Genomic DNA, 9665 nt, shown 5'->3' with positions numbered 1-9665 from the left:
CCAATTCACAAACTCTCTGTAGACTTATTTATCTATTCTGGGCCACTGACCAGAGTATAGAGAGATAGCTGGCAAAAATCCAAGGACTGGAGACATGTAAAAGTAGCGTATTTTCTTAAATCCTTTACCTTTCCCAAACACTACTTATTGTAGAAAATTAGATGGGAGGGGTGAGGAGGTAGGGAAACAAGTGTTTGCCTTGGCCTTGGCAGACTTACAGTCAGACGTGGTCACCGAGGAGAGCACAAGCAAAGAGACCGTGCAACCCATCCCCACACACGGGTTCGGTTATATTGACTTTCACAAAACATGCCTGCCCCGTCATGCCAATGAAGTTATTGAAATTAAAATTAACTCCAGGCTCTTCTAAAACAGCTGCAAGACAAGGCCAGCCTGCATCACCTTCTGAGTAAAGCCTTCACTTTTCAGAGCAAAACTTCACAAACACCATTGACCAGCGAGATTACAGACTTCAAGCATATGTATCTCAGAGCTGTGTCTATCCCAGTGTTCCTCTCGCCTAGATACTTCTCTCTCAAAAAAATGTTCTGATTCTCTGAGAGGCTCAGTGGCAATTATCATCTTCGTGCGCTGTTTCCATTTGGCCTGGCTCGTAAGCATTACACAATGGATATTGGGAAAAATCTTTTTCATGAAATGGATTCAAATGTTTGATGCTACTCTAATTGGGGGAAGTGTCAATTTTATATAGCATTCCTACCATTGCCAAAGAAAAAGATACATTTCTATATAATATGAGCCCTTTCCCATCTACCGTTCAGGAGCCCAAAGCCTAAAACAATGCAAGTAGAAGTCTCTTGTCTATAAGCTGATTGTCTGAAATGTGAACAAGTACAAACTTGACCCTGGCCCATCTGTAGTGATGAAAGAGGGAATTTTTAAAAGTGCTTTGAAGTCACACATATAAGAACTTTCTGTTTAACTTGCATGGTTTTGAAATAGGTATGATATTTTCGATTTACCTCTCCATTTATATTCTATGGTGGGCAAGTCTCCCTTACTCCAGCTCAGGAACATATGTACCTTCAGAAAGCAGGGAGGGCAGATGGTACCCTGCCACCTGCTGATCTGAGAGGGACCGAGGAACGTGGGGCAGTGCACAGACAGGGTCCCACTGGGCCTGGCCCTCCTATCATCAGAGCTTTATTGGCTGATTTGCCTTGGAGAGGAAGGAGATGCTGGATCAAAAGTCAGGGGCTTCTGTGCCCGAGCAAAGGAATCCTGCATCAGAGGCTAGGGAAGGACAGAATCAGGGAACAGAGAAGAATTCTGGAAGAGTGACCAGCTCTCCCAAAGCAACTGTGTCAAAATTTGCAATATTTTGGACCAGATTTTTTTTTAAAGATTTTATTTATTTATTTGAGACAGAGAATGAGATAGAGCATGAGAGGGTCAGAGGGAGAAGCAGACTCCCTACCGAGCAGGGAGCCCGATGTGGGACTCGATCCTGGGACTCCAGGATCATGACCTGAGCCGAAGGCAGTCGCTTAACCAACTGAGCCACCCAGGCACCCTGGACCAGATTTTAAACAGCTCATCTTTCTTCCCCTTACTACCCATGAAGAGCCTAACAGCTTTAGGGAATAAAGGATCTTTATTTTCTCCGCACATCTGTGTGTAGTATGAATACTCTCACAATTTCAGGACACTTTCTTTTAAGTGAAGTATGGGGAAGCTTTTCAACTTCCTCCAAAAATTTTGTCTTCCTCTGTTCTTTTTATTCCCAGTACTTAAGATGTCATTCTCCTCTCCCCTCACCTACTGTCCAGCTACTTTTCCTTTTATCAACTGAGTCCCACCTGTTCCGTTAGTTCTTTTTGGGGCCTTTCTCTGACCCACATTCCCCTCATTGGTTTGAGCGTATGAAATCCCCTCATGTGGGTTCTCTTAATGCTTTAAATTCTAATTAGCATCCAACGTATTCATTAGCATTGGAGGTATTCACTTGAAGATGTTCCTCCCAGACAGTAGAGTGATCCCCTGAAGGAGGAACCAGGATGTGAGTGGCACCTCCCCATCAGCAGGGGGCCAAGCATAAAGGAGATTCCCAAAGGACACACCAATGAATGGGTGATGAATGCATGGATGATAGAGAAGTTAATTATGCTTTCTTCTGGCATGTTGGTGCAAATGACATTCTTCCTCTGTCACAGTTTAATAGCTAAGAAAACATAGCTGGAGAAATACCTTACAAATCAAAGAGGATATGAATAATCTGACACTTAATCTGTGCTGTTCTTCTGCCTCTGAACACCTGTCCTATGTTTGGAATAAAGAGGGTGTTACAGAGCACAGTAAATAATAATCTCTGCTATGCTCAAATAATCCCAAAGCTCCATTTTACCTACTAAATCCCCTCATCAATTTTTTAAAAAAAGTATTCTTAGACTTCCTGTGGACGAGACCAATGAGAAAAGAAGGAGGGGGAAAAGAATCAACAGCAATTGAGTAGGTTTCAGGAGGAGTCAATATCTTATTCATTCCTCAGGACAATCCGAGAAGGAAGAATTTTTCAACTTCTTTCAAAAAGTTTGTCTTCCTTTGTTCTTGTTCTCCTCCCTGTGCCACAGAGAACTAGCCAAGATCAGCGAAGTTAAGTAACTCGACATCATGCAGATAAAAAGAGCGACAGATCTCCTAATGCCCAGTCCAATTTTCTTTCTACCGGACAGTGTTTCCTGAGACTGGAAGCATCACAGTAACTGAGACTTGGTTATGCAACCCTTTTTTTTTTTTTAAAGATTTTATTTATTTATTTGACAGAGAGAGACACAGCGAGAGAGGGAACACAAGCAGAGGGAGTGGGAGAGGGAGAAGCAGGCTTCCCACAGAGCAGGGAGCCCGATGCAGGGCTCGATCCCAGGACTCTGGGACCATGACCTGAACCGAAGGCAGACGCTTAACGACTGAGCCACCGAGGTACCCCGGTTATGCAAGCTTTAAATATAAAGTCCTCATCTCCTCCGCTGTTGTGCTGGTATATACTTGAACAAACTGCTTCTCTGGGTTGCAAAGCCATTGACGTACCTCAAACAAAAATGAGCTGGTGGCAAGCACCCTGCTTTGGAGAACACGTTGGTACGACTCCCTTCTTGCTCCGGTGACAGTTTTCATCTCCAGCAATTTCACAGGCTTGATCACTTACTTGAATCTGCTGCATACATAACCGAAATAAAAAAAGTTCTATTCTTCCCAAAGACCATAAAATTTGTGCTGGTGAAAGCCCTCACTGCAAAGCAGATGGTCTCTGAGCAGACAGTGAGATGAGTACCTACCTTCTCAGTATCCTGGAGAAGGAAGGTTGCACAGGGGTCGTATTTTAGGTGGGGTACTGTCATGGGAGAGAACCTTCTATCCATCAGGGGAAAGAGTGGGCCCTCCTACTCCACTGGTTGATCCAAACAGAAACTGTGTTGGGAAGTTGACAGCCTAAACTAGAACACAAGGATGACTGGTGCCAGATTTCCTTTTTAGATTTTTAAAAATTTTGGACAAAAATACACATTCTGCAAGCAGGCTACACTCATCTTGAGAGGGCTGGCACCCTCCCAGGGGGGCATGAATACTTCATGATTATGAGTCTAATAGAGACATCTACTGGTTGAGTCCTATGCTTCCAGATCAGCCTCTGCGGAACCCTGTGAGCCACCGACCCCTCATCTCTGACAGCTTGTAAATAAATGAAAATGATAATCATGATCATTCTAGCTGTTCATACAGAATTACTAGTTGCACACTTGGCGTGCATGCAAAGGTTGAAAAATTCAGAGACCTGGGTGGGGCCAGGGTGGTAAAGATTCAGCCATTCGCATGTTGACTTTGAAAATTTCTTTACTGCATCTGACCAAGGAAAGGTAAAGATGCTTCAGCTTCCCTATCTGAACAAATAGAATCAGAAGTTCAAATATGAGAGTAGAGCATCATGGACGATTGTTGTTTCTGCCATAGAGGACCAGTTTTTCTGCCTCGGAGGTCTAGCAGAGTACAGGAAGAGGTGTGTTTCTAAAACATGAACTCCAACAACATCAATCTTGCAGTAAATCTTACAGTGCCCCAGCGGTGATATACTTTCATATTAAGCACCAATTTACGGGGCAAATTTAAGATGTGGATGGATCTGCACTGGGGGAGAAACGGTTCCTACTAGCAGAACCCCCCAGATCATGTTGACTTCTGGTGGCCCTGCTACGTGTCTGCTCCTCCGTGGCCTCTAGCGAGATCAGGCCAATATCTGCAACACTAAGACTGGGCCCCTATTAATCAGCATGAACTAGCCTCCTGATCTTTACTGAGAGGGAGGGAGAGGGAGGGATCCTGAACGGCAGGACTAAATATAGGCAAACAAATCCAATAACTAAACCCTCACAGCCAAGACATAAGCAAATATAAATCCCACTTGTGTTATTATAATGCCTGCCAACCTAATTGAGAACACATTCATTTTAAGCTAAATAAATTACTGCTACAATTATATAACCTTGAGGTCACCTCCTTTAGGAGATGGCCAGCACTTGTATTAACTATTCCACACTTTACTGGAAGTGGCCTCAGCCAATCAATGCCAGATAAATGCTGTTAAAATATGCATTTAATTAACTCAGTCCTTCATTTATTTGCTATTTTAGCCTAGGGATGAAGAAGAACGGGGAGTTAAATTGTGTGTGTTCTCAAACAAGACTTCAGAATGAAGAGTTTTTCCTTCCCAGTCAAAGCACTGTCTTCCTTGTTAATTTGGCCAAGGGAGGCTTCCTCAGACTTTAACAGAATGCAGTACCTCCCTCTGATGAGTGGGGCTTTGCCTGGGCCCTTGATGACCCCACACTCAAGGAAGTAACTCTTTCCATTTCTCTTCGAGAGATGGATTTATCAGATGCCTTTTTTTTTTTTTTAAACTGATGGTTTGATCCCTCTTGGACTGTGAGCAATTATTATAGTATGCTTCCGATCACAGGGATGCAAGGGCATTAGATCTCTAACTTAGGGATTTGTGCATTACTTTATCATTTTCGAGATACAGAGATGTTTTCAGTTGTGTTTTGGAACGTTCTGCCCTCTCCCTCATCCCGGGTGTTATGCAAAAAAACTCCGAGCAGAACTTATCCAGTAGGCAATATGCTTTTTACCAATCTCTTCTTTGGATTTTGCTTCTCCTGTTGTAGGCACATTATCATTTACGGAACACTCATCTGTTTCCCCCTGCACAGCCCAGATGTGCTAGTCAAAACCATGTGGCATTGGGCTGTGAACAGCAGTGATGTGTGTTACCTCAGGCTGAAGCACTTAAGAGTTGATGAACAACCTTCCTCCTCTCCCTTTCTGTTCCATGATGATCCCGAAAGTTGGGAAATGGCCGAGATTTAAAATGAAAGGCTCAGAGTTTGCTGAGTCACTGTCGGGAGGAGAGCTGCTTTGAGGGGTACTCTGACTTAGAGCCATTCTGCGTGAGCAAGAAAGAAACCTTTGTCTTCTCAAACTGCTGAGATTTCCAGGTTTGTTTATCACAGCATAATCTAGCCTATGCTGACAAATATAATTGGCTTCTATGGTGATAAACAAATCCATAATCTGTAGTACTAAGAAACCACCTAAACTGTAGTCATTTGGATCTAATTTGCATGAATATTAATTCTTTTAAACAAGAAAGGAAAATAATGATAGTCCACAGAATTTATACCTTCAGAATCAGCCACTTGTTCATTAATTTTTAATGAGAAACATTCATTATTATGAATTCCTTGACAAGACTTTGATTTTTTTAGGTAAATGATGACCATAATTAAGCTCCTCATAATGAACACAGCAATTTTTAAACAGTACAATTTATATAATGTTTCTCCTCTGGGAGGCTCAGTTTTCTTAATAAAAAGCAATGGTGGATATATGGGTACGTTTTCATAATGCATGAGGGATTGGAGTCATTATTATGTTCTTCTTTATGCTCATTCATTCATCATATCGATACATATCCTCTCTGCACTTTTGTGCAGAACTTCAAGACAATTTCAAAATGGGAAATTTTAACTAATAAAATGCCGGGTTACTGGTAACATAACTTTTTCCCCCTACAGGGCTTTCTTGTTATCATAGGCTTAAAGGCTTCATTTATCTATATAGTTTAAAATCTTTTGGATTCTGTCATTCACTTCTACAACACACAAATGTATTCACGCATATCCTAAAGTCAATCATTAATTAAAATACTAAAGCTATTTTTTGGTAGCATTTGATATCAGGGAAAAAAAAGGATGAGATTAGAAATCTGTTTGCTCCATTAGGGAAGCCCTAGTGGGTTCCATATTACCCTAGATCACAGTAGAAAGTGTTAGATGATGCTTGTCTATACAAAATAAACTTTCCACAGCTCCCTATCATGATATTCTGGAAACTATTAACATCACTGCTTTGCTCATCTCAGCTGTAGTAAAGACAAATAGGAACAGACAAGTTTAAAGGTAAAGAGGCCCAAATTGGACAGATCCAGTTGACATTAACTCAATGTCCCCCTTTTGTCCTAACTCACAGGTCAGATGTCAACCAGTATTTGGAATCCCAGTGCATTTTTGCAAAGTCATTGTTTTCATTCACTTTCTTCTAGGTAAAGCGTGGTCCCTTTTAAGAATTTTACTAGTTGAATCCTTTACTGCTCTACAACTTAGTATTATAATCCTTCTTCCACCCACACTACTTTGCATCCTGATGTCCCTAAGCCTATTCTGTTTTTTCCCATAGCACTTTTCACTTTCTAAAATACTATATACTTAATCGCTTCTCGGCCTTTTGGCTAAGATCATGTGTAGTATCTGTTCTTATCAGTTTAAAATACTATATACTTACTATATTTGCTATCTATTGTCACTACCACACTAGAATAGGAGTCCTGAAAGAGGAATGATTTTGTATACCTCTGATTTATTGATGTAAAGACTGGCACATAGAAGGTATTCAGTAAATATTTGCAAATAAACCAATGAGTAAATGAATAAGTGAAAGTTCCTCTGGTGCAATTAAAAAAAAAAAACAAAACTCTAAGACTTATTTTCTTTGTTCCTTTTTCCCCTTCCAAATATCATTTTGCCTCTGGCTATCTTGTCCACAAGTTTCATTCATTCTTGAACTGACCTTGTCAGCTTATCAAACATGGCTGACCTGCTCCACAATTCTCAATCCCTTAGACTCTGATCGGTGTCTTCCTTTTCTGGCGTGATGGTGATGTCTTTCTGGACAGAAGACCAGGGTAATTTTCTATGTGTATTCCCATGGGCAGCCCTGGCCAGAGATGGTGAGGTCTTATGGATAGATTTTGGTGAACATTATACATTTTAACTGAGATTACTTAAAAACTAATTTTAAAGTTATTTTTATAAGATTGTCTTGTAAAAATAACACCTGCATATGATGATTTAGAAAAGAAGAAAATAAAATCACCCATAATTCTGCTATGAGACAAATCCACAGTTAATAATTTAAATTGCTTTATCTATCATTTTTCTTATAATTGAACTGACTGCTTAAGTTAAAACCAACCAATTAATTCACAAAAACAGAGTTCAAGCGATCACATTTTATATAGTCCTCCAAAGCTTGTAAGGGGATACAATAAGAAAAGGAATAAAAATAGAATGCTGGAAATTAAGAAAAAGAGTGTTTCATAAACGAAGAGCAGATTTGCAGAGCTCTCTGACCCCAAGTCACTGTGACACAATTTGAACTTGTTCATATATAGAGCTCGTATCTATAAAAAGAGATTTGTAGGGAAATGATTTTTGAGAAAGTTAGGAAGATCTAAATATAGGCAAAATCAATCACACTGTTCAGTGGTGCTAGGATGACCAACTACATTCATTCCCCCTTTATCTGTGGGGGATGTATTCCCAGGCCCTCAGTGGATGCCTGAAACCATGGATGGTACTGAACCCTATATATATACTATGTTTTTCTCCCCATACATAATACCTACACTAAAGTTTAATTTATAAACTAGGCACCGTAAGAGATTGACAAAAATACCTAATAATAAAGTAGAACAATTATAACAATATATTGTACTAAAAGTCATGTGAATGTGGCCTCTCCAAATATCTTATTGTACTATACTCACCCTTCTTCTTGTGACGATGTAAGAGGAAAAATGCCTATGTGCTGAGATGAAGTCAGGTGAATGTGATGTAGTGTTAGGCTACCTCTTACCTTCTGAAGAGGTCAGGAGGAAGCTCATCTGCTTTCTGACTCCAGTTGACCATGGGGAATTGAAACTGTAGAAACCAAAACCAAAAATAAGATGCTGTATGTCAGTTTCCCTGCGACTGAGGAGTTTCTTGGGAGGATGGCCTTTCAGTGCTAAAATTGGGACAGTCCCAAGTAAACTGGAACAACTTGAGGGGGCACCTGGAGAAAATATATACATGTATGCTTGTACATAAGGCTTGCCTTAAGTAATTATTTAGTATTTGACAGTGGAAGCATAATTAGGGACTCCTTTTTGATTGAAGCTTAGATAAAATGACCACAGGAGTACAAAACAAGGGGCATTCACCAAAACTAAATAAAAAAGTCAGGTGGGCTGAAGCTGATGTCAAGAGTATAGAAGCATCTCCATCTCATTCAACTGTAGGAAATCAGTGCTTATCAATGTCTTTGCATCTGCCAAGCAGAGTCGGCAATAAGGGAAGAATGTAATTTAAGTGATTTGGATTAACCGACAAGCAGAAAAAGACCCCTTTTCTCAAGACCCTGACAGGAACGGAGGAGTCAGCTGTGGCATGCAAAACAGGCCTCAGACGGAGTCAATCTTAGGTCAATTAGAAAAAAGAAAGAAAGAAGGAAGGAAGATGGTACATTTGCTCCCAAAATTGTTAAAACAACTATGCTGTCTCTGGGAAGAGTGGAAAGAGAAAATTGTGAGCACTCAGAATGCCCCCCTGTTTGTGTTTGTTTACTAATTTTCATCAAGAAAGTGGCTTTCAGAATGTTCTACCCATGAAAACAAATTAAGAACAACTTAGAAATCCTCTGGCTCTTGAGAGAAAAATGATAGAATTAAAAATTGGAATTTAAATTGAGAAGAGATTTTTCAAAAGTCAAAATTCAAGGGTTAAAAGAAAAGAAGGTTATGGAATTATAACACTGTCTTTATTGAAATCTTTATAAAATGGATGAGGTTTTGAAATGATCTAAACACTAGCTTTATGGTAGATATTACAAAGATGCTAAACAGGTGCCTTTTTAAGGAAATAGGTACTTGTGTTAAGGAAGTGGTAAAACAAGACTGGCTTCAACAGAAGCACACTTCTACTGCAAGAATTCTCTAGAGTTATCGTGGTTATACTAGTAACTCACACTCAATAAAATACAAACAAGAACTTAAACACAACAAATAGACTAAAATCAAAGAGATTCCTTAACCCTGCTGAGTTCAAAATACCAGTTTCCTCCTTAGATAATTATAACTCATATTTGAATATCACTTTCTTTTTTTTTTTTTAAGATTTTATTTATTTATTTATTTGAGAGAGTGAGATAGTTAGAGAGAGCACGAGTTGGGGGCGGGGAGAGGGAGAAGCAGACTCCCGTGCTGAGCAGGGAGCCTGATGCAAGATTTGATCCCAGGACCCTGAGATCATGATCTGAGCCGAAGGCAGACACTT

The 9665-nt window shown here is 40.1% G+C and overlaps 1 pseudogene; it reads left to right on the top strand.

Moving 5' to 3' along the window:
- The first annotated feature begins 6782 nt into the window (after nt 1–6782).
- LOC115943760 (U2 spliceosomal RNA) lies at nt 6783–6885 on the top strand (annotated as a pseudogene).
- The last annotated feature ends 2780 nt before the right edge of the window (nt 6886–9665 follow it).

Source organism: Leptonychotes weddellii, chromosome 14 (assembly GCF_054177405.1).
Source record: "Leptonychotes weddellii isolate Sample4059 chromosome 14, ASM5417740v2, whole genome shotgun sequence".
In the NCBI taxonomy this organism is placed as follows: domain Eukaryota; kingdom Metazoa; phylum Chordata; class Mammalia; order Carnivora; family Phocidae; genus Leptonychotes; species Leptonychotes weddellii.
This window is presented reverse-complemented; position numbering and strand designations above follow the sequence as displayed.